The sequence below is a fragment of the Tiliqua scincoides genome, chromosome 3 (assembly GCF_035046505.1).
Source record: "Tiliqua scincoides isolate rTilSci1 chromosome 3, rTilSci1.hap2, whole genome shotgun sequence".
Taxonomy (NCBI): domain Eukaryota; kingdom Metazoa; phylum Chordata; class Lepidosauria; order Squamata; family Scincidae; genus Tiliqua; species Tiliqua scincoides.
In genome coordinates this window covers 14,519,389-14,528,925 of record NC_089823.1, presented here as the reverse complement: position 1 = coordinate 14,528,925, position 9,537 = coordinate 14,519,389, and positions in this window count along the sequence as shown.

The window sequence follows — 9,537 nt, the reverse complement described above, 5'->3', positions numbered from 1 at the left end:
GTTTAATGTTAGGGAAATCGGAAGCTGATCAAGGGGACTAGTGTCTAGTGGTGAGTCAGTGCACCCCTTACTGCTTCCCATTTCACTGTTTTACTGAGTTAACAGCTAAATGGTGTGTATGGGAGGGGATAGACTGAAATATCTGCTGCCAACATCCCAGGCTAAGGAAACCAGGCCGGGGGGTTTCCCAGGCAGAAGACCTTCCCCTTCTGGAGAGCACAGAACCTAGCAATCCTTGGTTGCCCCAAATAGCAGTCATGTACCCAAGTAATTCTGGACAACCCACCCAATTACCAGTGAACATTGAATCAACAGGCACAGAGTAAAAATGTTATTAATTTATTAAAATCCAAAGGAAAGAAAATTAAACAAAATGGGGAACTGGGCTTACTAAGATAGCAAAACAGTTCCCTAAACATGTCTAGCTAGAATACAGTCCCTGCTGCTGGCTAGTTGTCTTGGGAATGCTGGCTTTCTGTACTTATTAGGAGTAAATGAGTATGCCTTCTACAGCCCAGCTAGTTTTAGTAGAAGACCTGGTAAGATGCACCTTTCCAACTGCGAGCAGGGGTTTATATCACCTAGGTTCAATGATGTCATGGGGTTACCCAATTGGATGCAGGGAAACTACAGGTTGAGTCTCATTATTCATGAGGGTTCTGTTCTCAGAACTCACTTGGATAGCAAAAATCTTACAAAAGCAAATCCATTTAAAAAACAAACAATGACCCTTTGCTACTCGATTTAAAAACATCCTTGCAGTTTTTGTAATGTAAGATAGAGTCATTAAGAAGATGATCCATCAATCAGTCTGTCTCTAGGCCCTTAGAAAGTATTCACTCCTTAGAAAGGTTTCACTCCAAGCCAGCGACCCCTCCCTTCATCAATGCAAAGTGATTATCTTTTTTTCACCTGCTAAGGGGGAAGGGAGGGGTCTTGGAGTGAAGCTGAAGTTGCCTGCGGAGAGAATGATTGATCAGCCAGCTGTCCTCTCTTGCATTAATGAGGCTATTGTGTTTTCCTTTAATTTAAATGGCTGTTCTCATCTGTGGAATGTGTGGATAATTAGGTTATACCTGTAATGACTTGCATAGCTATCTCTCTACAACAGTAAGAACAGCATTTTTTTAAACTATGATTTTAAAGAGATGTATTTTTCCCTTTCTCCAGGGATCAGCACGTTCCTTCTCATTTGCCGTGGCCTTTCATGTTGAGTCAAATCCGTGTATAAAAAAAATCAATGTATAACAAGGTTGGATCTGTACTTGGCTACTTCATCTTACACCTGCCTCTAGAATGCCAGATGGCCTCTTTGGGGGCTAAAATCTTCAAAGGGCTGGGGCAGGGGGCTGTCAAATTTCCCACTAACAAAAGCCATTTGAAATTTTAAAAAAGTCTTCAAGCCCCATCAGAAAGTGTCCAGGGAGGGGGATGATTGTAATTTGCCTGGGAAAATTCCACGTTTGGGAGGCCACCACCTAGAAGGCCCTTCCTCTCACAGTTTGAGTCAAGGGGTGCACACAAAGAAGGGCCCTATATTGAATAGCTCTACAGTGTCTCCAAAATGCATTCTGAGCAAAGGCTACTCTGCAGTCACAATGCACGCTCTGTCTCTCAGCATGTGACGCCTATCCCAGATGGAGGGAGACCTCTACAAGAAGGGTGAGCATATGTGCTTAAACCATTTTTGCCCAATGTTGCATATATGTAACGAGGATCAAACGTGTACACCTGTGGGCCAGGCAAAAATGGGTTTTAACAGCCCAATCCTGTTCTCGCCCTCCACCGATGCAGGTGCACCAAAACAGCTCATGCTGCATTCTGTGGGAGGTCTCCTCTGGATAAGGGAACATTCATTCCATTACATGGGGGGCAAGCCTCTGTGGCATGGAGGGGTCTACTCGGATCTGCGCTAGTGAAATTGCGTGGAGCAGGCCACGAGATCAGGCCTGGGAAGGAGGTTAGGATTTGATGGCTGCTGCCGAACCTGCCCCCTTCCTGTACCCAATCCATTCTGTCCTTGTCCCACCTCCTTCGCCAACATACCTTTGTAGACAGGATTTCTCCTGGCTTTCACTCTTAATCAGAGCTACTTCACCCTTGCTGCTGGCAGACATTTGCGACAGCTGTAAACCACTTCCTGCCATCAGAATGCTGGTTCTGATGGTGGGGGTGGGGTTAGGATTGGACTGTAAGTTGTGGGGAAGGTTGTGCAGATTCTTCAAAGCTTAATTGAACTATTAGTATACAAAATAGTTCTGATAATTTTAAGGCTGGAGAAACTTTTTGTTCCAGAAAGGGACATTTTGATGCATATGGGGGTGGGGGTGGGTAGTGAATAAAGAGAGATGCCTCTCTGGGCAGTTTGTATAAGAATATGCTTCTGTAGGTCCTCTGGATAAATCCTGCGGCATCCTTTTTCTGAATGATTGAATAGCTTTTTCAGCAAAGAGCACTAAGCCCTGCTGCAATTAATGTAATGCACAATAATCTTCCTCTCGTCCCTACTTTTATCATCCGTTAATCCACCTGCTCTCCCTTTGAGGCTGCCGCCTCCACTCACCCCTCAACCTATAATCTTCCTTCACCTCCTACCAAGCCCACTGTAATTCCCTTCTGTCATTTCACAGGTCCTCTGCTCTTCACATCACTGGAACAGCTTTAAGCTTTTTTTTTTTGAGAGTAGCATTGCAAGGGGTGAGTGGGTGGGCTGCGAGGCAGGCAGTACCTGGCTGTTCTTTCACCCCAGCTAGATGGCCTCAGGAAAGTCACTGTCTTTCCCTTGTCAGTTTGCAGTAACACCAAACCAAACATGCTCAGCAACTTCAACCTGTCCTCCCAGGGCATGGTCTTCAGCCCCCTCGCCATCCTTGTTGCCCTCCTTTGGATCCTCCCCAGTTTGTCAATATCTAAACAAGTCACCCAGAACTGGGTACAATATTCCAGGCAGGGTCTAACTAATGCAGAATACAGCAGTCCCATTATTCCCGCAACCCCGGATGCTTTTCTTCTGCCAATGCCAAAGTGTTTGGAAGCGTTCAACAAGTCTTACCCTCAGGTAAGTGTGTCTACAACTGCAGCCTTTCTGCACGCATGGCATGGGGTACATCTTTTATTTGTTCTAGGGCTCCTTAACTGAGACTTGATGCTCAGAAGACATTCTACTGCAGAGCCCAGCTTCTGGTTAAGCCTTTGGCCAGCCCACGAGAGTTCTGCTGTAGTCGGGAGCACACAACTCTATGTGCTTATGCCTTGTATGATAAGCCATGGTGGGGGCAAGGGGTTTCTGGGCTCCAGAGTGTCTTCTCCCACCCAGGCTAGCCAATTATACTAAACTACAGTTGTTGAATTTCAGCAGGCAGGACACACGTGTTGATTATGAATCTCCTACTTTGGCAATGGAGATCTGCTGATGAAGATGCACACGACAACACACAGTGCCACCCAGGGTCACTAGCTGTGTGCAAGTGAAACATGACTAGAGCTGGAAGGAGTCATTTAGTTAGAAGTGAATCCCACTGATTTCAGTGGAACTGGCGACCATGGGAGGCTGCTTTAGAGTCGGGACAAAGGAGCTCAGTTCTGTAAATGTACAGTTGTAAACTGTTCAAGAGAAGGAAAGCAAATGACAAACTTTAAACCACAAGAAAAACAGACCTGCCCTTCTGGGTAGTTTTTTTCCATCTCCGAGTGTGTGACTTGGCAAGCCAACCCTCCCATTCATCTCTTCGGCTGCTGGCTTAGGCCCTGGTTGAGAAATTCCAGAGGAAATGCACTTTCTCAAACTCGCTGTGAGAAGAGGCCCTGTGCATTTTTCCTGGAGTGCCAGCAGCCGCAGGGAAGCATCTTTCTCATGGACTTTTGGCTCTGAACAACAAATCCCAAAGATAGCTTCCAGCCTGACCCTGTTGTTATTCCAGGCCAGATGAAGAGATGCTTAAGCAAAAACTCCTGCAGAAAAACAGAAACCGTAGGCCTTGTGGCTGTTTCTCAAGTATTTCATGAGGTGGGGGAGGAGGAGGAAGAGAATGCTCTTTCCCCAACAAGCAGCAGTCATGCTTAGCAAGAGCATGGAGTGGTTCAGGTGCCAAATAGAGTCTATTAAAGCTACACAATAGCTGAGCCTATCAGGGATGTGCAGTGTAGGAGCAGCAGGTGAGGCAGACCTGCCCCACTAGAGTCCTTTGAAAAGCGCCACTGCCACCGCTGCCGTGTGAGGTATGCAAGCATGCACAACCCACGTGCTTTGCCTACACCTATTTGTTTCTTATCCATTGGCAGGTTAAATCTTTCGGCCAGCCAGACAAACCCTGTGCAGCCTGACAGGCAGGAGATCAACAGGGAAAGAATTCTATTAGTACACCTCCGTGGTCCTTGTTAAAGTGAGGAAGGGAAACTGTCCTACCATGGAGAAGGTGTGTCACCTGTTGTTTTTCTACCTGTCCAATAGTTGTTCAAGGCGCAAGGTTGCCAGGTGGGAAAAAGTATATTCAACAGCTTCCCTTTTTATGGGAATGGTGTCCTACTCAAGGTGTGTTTCCTTGACAGATAAGAAGGGTCAAGTGTGCAGCAGGTTCAGGCGTAAAGAGAGGGGCCATTGCTCAATGGAAGAACACCTGTTTCATGTGCACAAAGCCCTTGGTTATATCTCTAGGTAGCAGCTATGGGAAGGCCTCTGTCTGGAGAGCTGCTGGTAGCCATAGCAAATAGACCTGGGCTCAATGGACCAAGGGCCAGACTCTGTTTGGTAGCTTCCAACGTGCAGGGAGGCTTTTTCCTTGGTTGGCTGGCTGCGTGGCTGAGTTTCTCACACACTGTGTGCCAAATAACAGGGAAATGTGTTCTGCTTGCTCCTGCTTGTGTCCTCTCTACCACAGATGGTTATCCTCCAGCCATGCTTTGAAATTGCAAATGAGCCCAACTTGGGGGGGGGGGTGCCTGACCTTGGGGATGCACTGTGTTTGGTGGAGGAATTGCTAAGCTCTTTCTTTGGGCTGCCTTCCGTATCTCCCCTATAAATGCTGATCCTGGAGACAACCAGGGCATCTGTACTGGATCCCACCACCCTGCCGCTGCTGAAGGCTTCCTTGAAACGGAGGCATTTTTCACCTGCTTTTCTTTGAATAGATATTATGAAGTTTCTTTCTGCTGGTCTATCTGGCTCATGAGTGTCTACCTCGGGGGTGTTAAACACATACTGTCTAGTGGGCTGAATTGCATTCATGGTGCCTACTGGTGGCCGGAAGTGACATCTATAAGCAGGATATGACATTCCTGCTTAAGATGATAGCTGGCTTACATAGAAACTCATTAGCTGCAATGTGCTAATCTTGTTCATAATTTTAAGATATGAGAGAGCCCAATTATAATGGAGGGTGGAGAAATTGCTTCTGAGGGCTGCATCCAGCCTGCTGGCAGTATGTTCTACACCTCTGGTCTACACAGACTGGCAGCTGCCCAGGGCTCTTTCACAGGCCTACTGGAGACGCCAGGGACTGCAAACTGCTGTGTGCAAACTGAGCTGCCGTTATGGTTTATTATCATCAGTTATATAAAGTGCTGTTCCTCGTGAGCTCACTTATATTTCTGGTTGGAAGAGGAGCACTACTGTGAAACAAACACGCTGTTATTTTTCTTTCAGAAATTGAACTTGTGAGATGATGCACTTACTCCTTTTGTGCCACTCCCCCCCCCCCCAGTATTTTTTTTCTGGTGCCACCACTGGAGGAAACATAAAGTGGCTTCAAGGGTGCCCCCATCGCTCTCCCTAGATTTACGTCAGAAGGGATGTGAGGTAATATGGAACAAGCCCTGTGTGTGCCTCTCTGAGCTCCTTGAGAAAGGGTGGGAAATAAATGTGATAGATAAATAAACAAGCACAGAGTTTTACCAGTGCTGGTTTTCGAGCAGCCAACGGAGGCACAGTTTGATTTGGACAACTGGAGGTCATCCCACTTTTCTCACAACAAAAAGACCGGCCGGGGAAAGAGGGTAAAGGCAAATGTCAGGCGAGCGACATCTGGCATGTCTCCCCAACTGAGGTAATTTCACTTGGACCAGAAGATGGGGGCTGATCTTTTTCAGGTCTGTTCCAAACACATGGTTCTCATTAGAGAGTCAGCAAGCACAGTCGACTTGGGGTCGACTTGGAGTTATTAAAGATCTCTTTAATAACTTTAAAAAAAAAAGCCCTAATTTGGAAAGAGTAACTCTTAATGTGAGAATCACACGGGATTGGGATACCTGCTAACTGGGTAAGAGGCACTTTTTCAAGTGGGTGCTCCTCTTTTATTTAGCAGGGGGAGAGTAACTGGCCCACCTCACCCCAGCACTGTCTGTTCTAGTGGCTGTCTGCTGTATTCCTTTGCATCTTTTTAGATTGTGAGCCCTTTTGGGACAGGGAGCCATTTAGTTATTTGATTTTTCTCTGTGAACCGCTTTGTGAACTTTTAGTTGAAAAGCGGTATATAAATACTGTTAATAATAATAATAATTATACCTGGAGAATGGAAAAGGGTGAATGCTAGAAAACAGGTATTGTTCCTTAGTTGACACCGTAAGTTAAGCCTAACTATGGGTCCAGGCATATTCTTCCCCTGTTGACTTCTGGCTCCACTTCCATCTCCTTTCTCTGTTTTATCTTTTGTGTCCGTTTTAGACTGAGAGCCCCTTGACGCAGGGAAATGTCTTTTGATTCTTCATAAAGTGCTATGTGCCCAGAAGAAGGAGACAGAGACAGAGACAGATCATCTAACCCAGTGTTTCTCAGTGGTACTTGAGTGTGTCTCAGTGGTACTTGAGTGTTTCTCAGTGGTACTTGAAGTGATGTCCGGTGATACTCACAGGACTTCTGGATACCTGACACCTGGCAGAGAGACCAGGAACGCAACACAACAAACAGTGGTAGGAGGGATGGGCAGAGCGCCATGCTTTTTCATGCTGGAAAAAGCCCTGCCATCCACCCTGAACCTGGTGTTTGTTGCATCAGGTGTTTGTGGCATCATATCTGGCCTACCAACCCAGAAGTAACTAGCGGTGACGTTACTGCCAGTGGTACTTTGAATAGGTAGACCATGTGAAGTGGTAGGGTGGAGGACAAACATTGAGAAACGCTGATCCAGCCCACTGATCTTTTTCTTTCCACAGCACACTGACCACTATGGTCTTCTCTATGGTCTTTGCCTCTTGTGATGTCACTTCCAGCTTCCAGGAGACTCTTCTTGGTTCTGCAGCTCTGTTTCAAGGGCAACTGCCTGTAGTAACAAATCCTCTGCTGGGGCTCTGCCAGCAGAGGAACAGACAATTCCTTACTACAGACAGTTGCCCTAGAAAAAGAGCCACAGAACCTGGAAGAGTTTTTTAGCTATTTTTATCTGCTGTGCTCCAAACTCCCATGGCACACCAATGTGCCATGGTGCACCAGTCGAAAATAGTTGTTGTAGCCCATTCTTTCTCAGTCTCTCACACGTGCATGCAGACACACAGTCCTGGCTGAGGTTGCTTCCAGGTCAGAGAAACTGGTTTACAGGGAGTTTTGAACCCCAACACCTCTTTTAAAAAAAATAAAATTAACAACTGACTATTCATGAAATCATGGAATTGAGTGCTTTAGAGCATATGCAGAGATTGACTGCCAACTGACCAGGAAAAATGACCTACTCCTGTGTCTTTACCAGCAGCTTGAGCTGCAGAAATCAGCACATGCTGCTTTTCATGGTATGGTGATAAGCCTGATCACCTGTTAACAGTTGTGGCACAAGCTGCTGTTAAGGGCCCAGAGCCAGGTTAAACGGTTGGCAACCATGATGAAGGGTAGATTTCCTTTGCTACCTGGTGGCAGTGAATCTACACCAGATATACAGCCAGGGCATGACTATATTATGGTTATGATCTGGTGACATGCTCTGGCGGGGAGACAGAGATCCCAGACAGGAGTGTGGTCCTTCTTGGTGCTATCCTTTAGATCAGGGGTGCCCAAACCCCGGCCCTGGGGCCACTTGTGGCCCTCAAGAACTCCCAATGCGGCCCTCAGGGACCTCCCAGTCTCCAATGAGTCTCTAGCCCTCCACAGACTTGCTGGAGCCCTCACTGGCCCAACACAACTGCTCTCAGCGTGAGCTATGGGATGAAGGCTCCCTCCACTGCTTGCTGTTTCACGTCTGCGATGCAGTAGCGGCAGCAAAGGAAAGGCCAGCCTTACTTTGTGCAAGGCCTTTTATAGGTTTTGAGCTATTGGAAGACCTTCATTCATTCATATAAGTTCATCTTTAATCATCTTTATGTAAATGTATGTAAATTTATTCAAATTTTAAATGTAAATTAATTCCTTTTTTCCCTGGCCCCCGACACAGTGTCAGAGAGATGATGTGGCCCTCCTGCCAAAAACTTTGGACACCCCTGCTGTAGATCACTATGCCTGCCAAGAGCCAGGCCTGCTTAGTTTCAACAAGGTTGAACTTCCGCTTATTCCCTGGCCCTCAATTTAGCAGCCTATGACTGCCTTCTCAGTGGTCTGTCAGGTGCTCCTACATATAAGATGAGCAGGTTGCCTTGGGATGCAAGAGTTCTTTCCATTTGTGTGGGTTTTTTTTTATTCCCCCATATTTTGTTTCTATGGTGATATAAAAAGGATTTTATTTATAGCACCTCAGGTTTCCGTCATGTTCTATTTTACGTCAGCGTGCTTTCTTTACCTTAGCTTATCCGTTCTCTTTCACCAATCTGTCAGCCTTTAAAAATTTTTTTGCCTTTGACAGCTTATTTATTTTTTATATAACACAGGCATTCTCGTCATCTGTGGGAAGGGGGTCAAGAGCACCATCCCCTCCTCAGGCAGAGGGAGGGCAGATGCCATTAGGAGGGGCTCCACCAATACCCCCCACCCACATTTGGCCCCAACATACCCCATGCCTCTACTTAGACCTGTGCCAATTAAAGAGCCGGCATAGGGCCAGGCAGACCCTCAGGGGCGCATGCAGGAGCAGAGTGAGGCAAGTGCATGAGGGCCCAATCCTATCCCATTTTCCAGTGCCTGTGCAGTCGCAGTGCCACCCCAAGGTAAGGGAACAAATGTTCCCATCCCTTAAGGAGGCCTGCTGTTACCAAATGAGCTTGGTTTAGTTGTTCAGGGGAATTAGTATACCTGCTCTATTGGAACACTGGGAACTTAGACTGGATGCAAACCAGCGTCCTGCAGACATTCCTTTTCAAGAAGAGACTGAGAGAAATATGCCCAGAAATGATTACAGCTTTATTAAAAGGGACACAAAATAGATATCCAAAAGAACCAGTAAAGGACTATTGTAGTGCCCTAACCAGAGTGTCCTATAGTGGTGAGTGCAGTGTCATGAGAGTGTATTTGGTGCATCCGAAGAAATCAGAAAGAGGAATGGTAGGGAAGGATTTCAGGAATCCCTCCTCTCCCAACCCCAGCTGCTAGCTAAAGATGGAGAGAGAAGGGAACAAGGGGGGTGAGGTAAGAGAAAGAGTTCAAAGTGCAAGACATAGCACTGGATGTCTGGATGTCTGGTGTGTGTG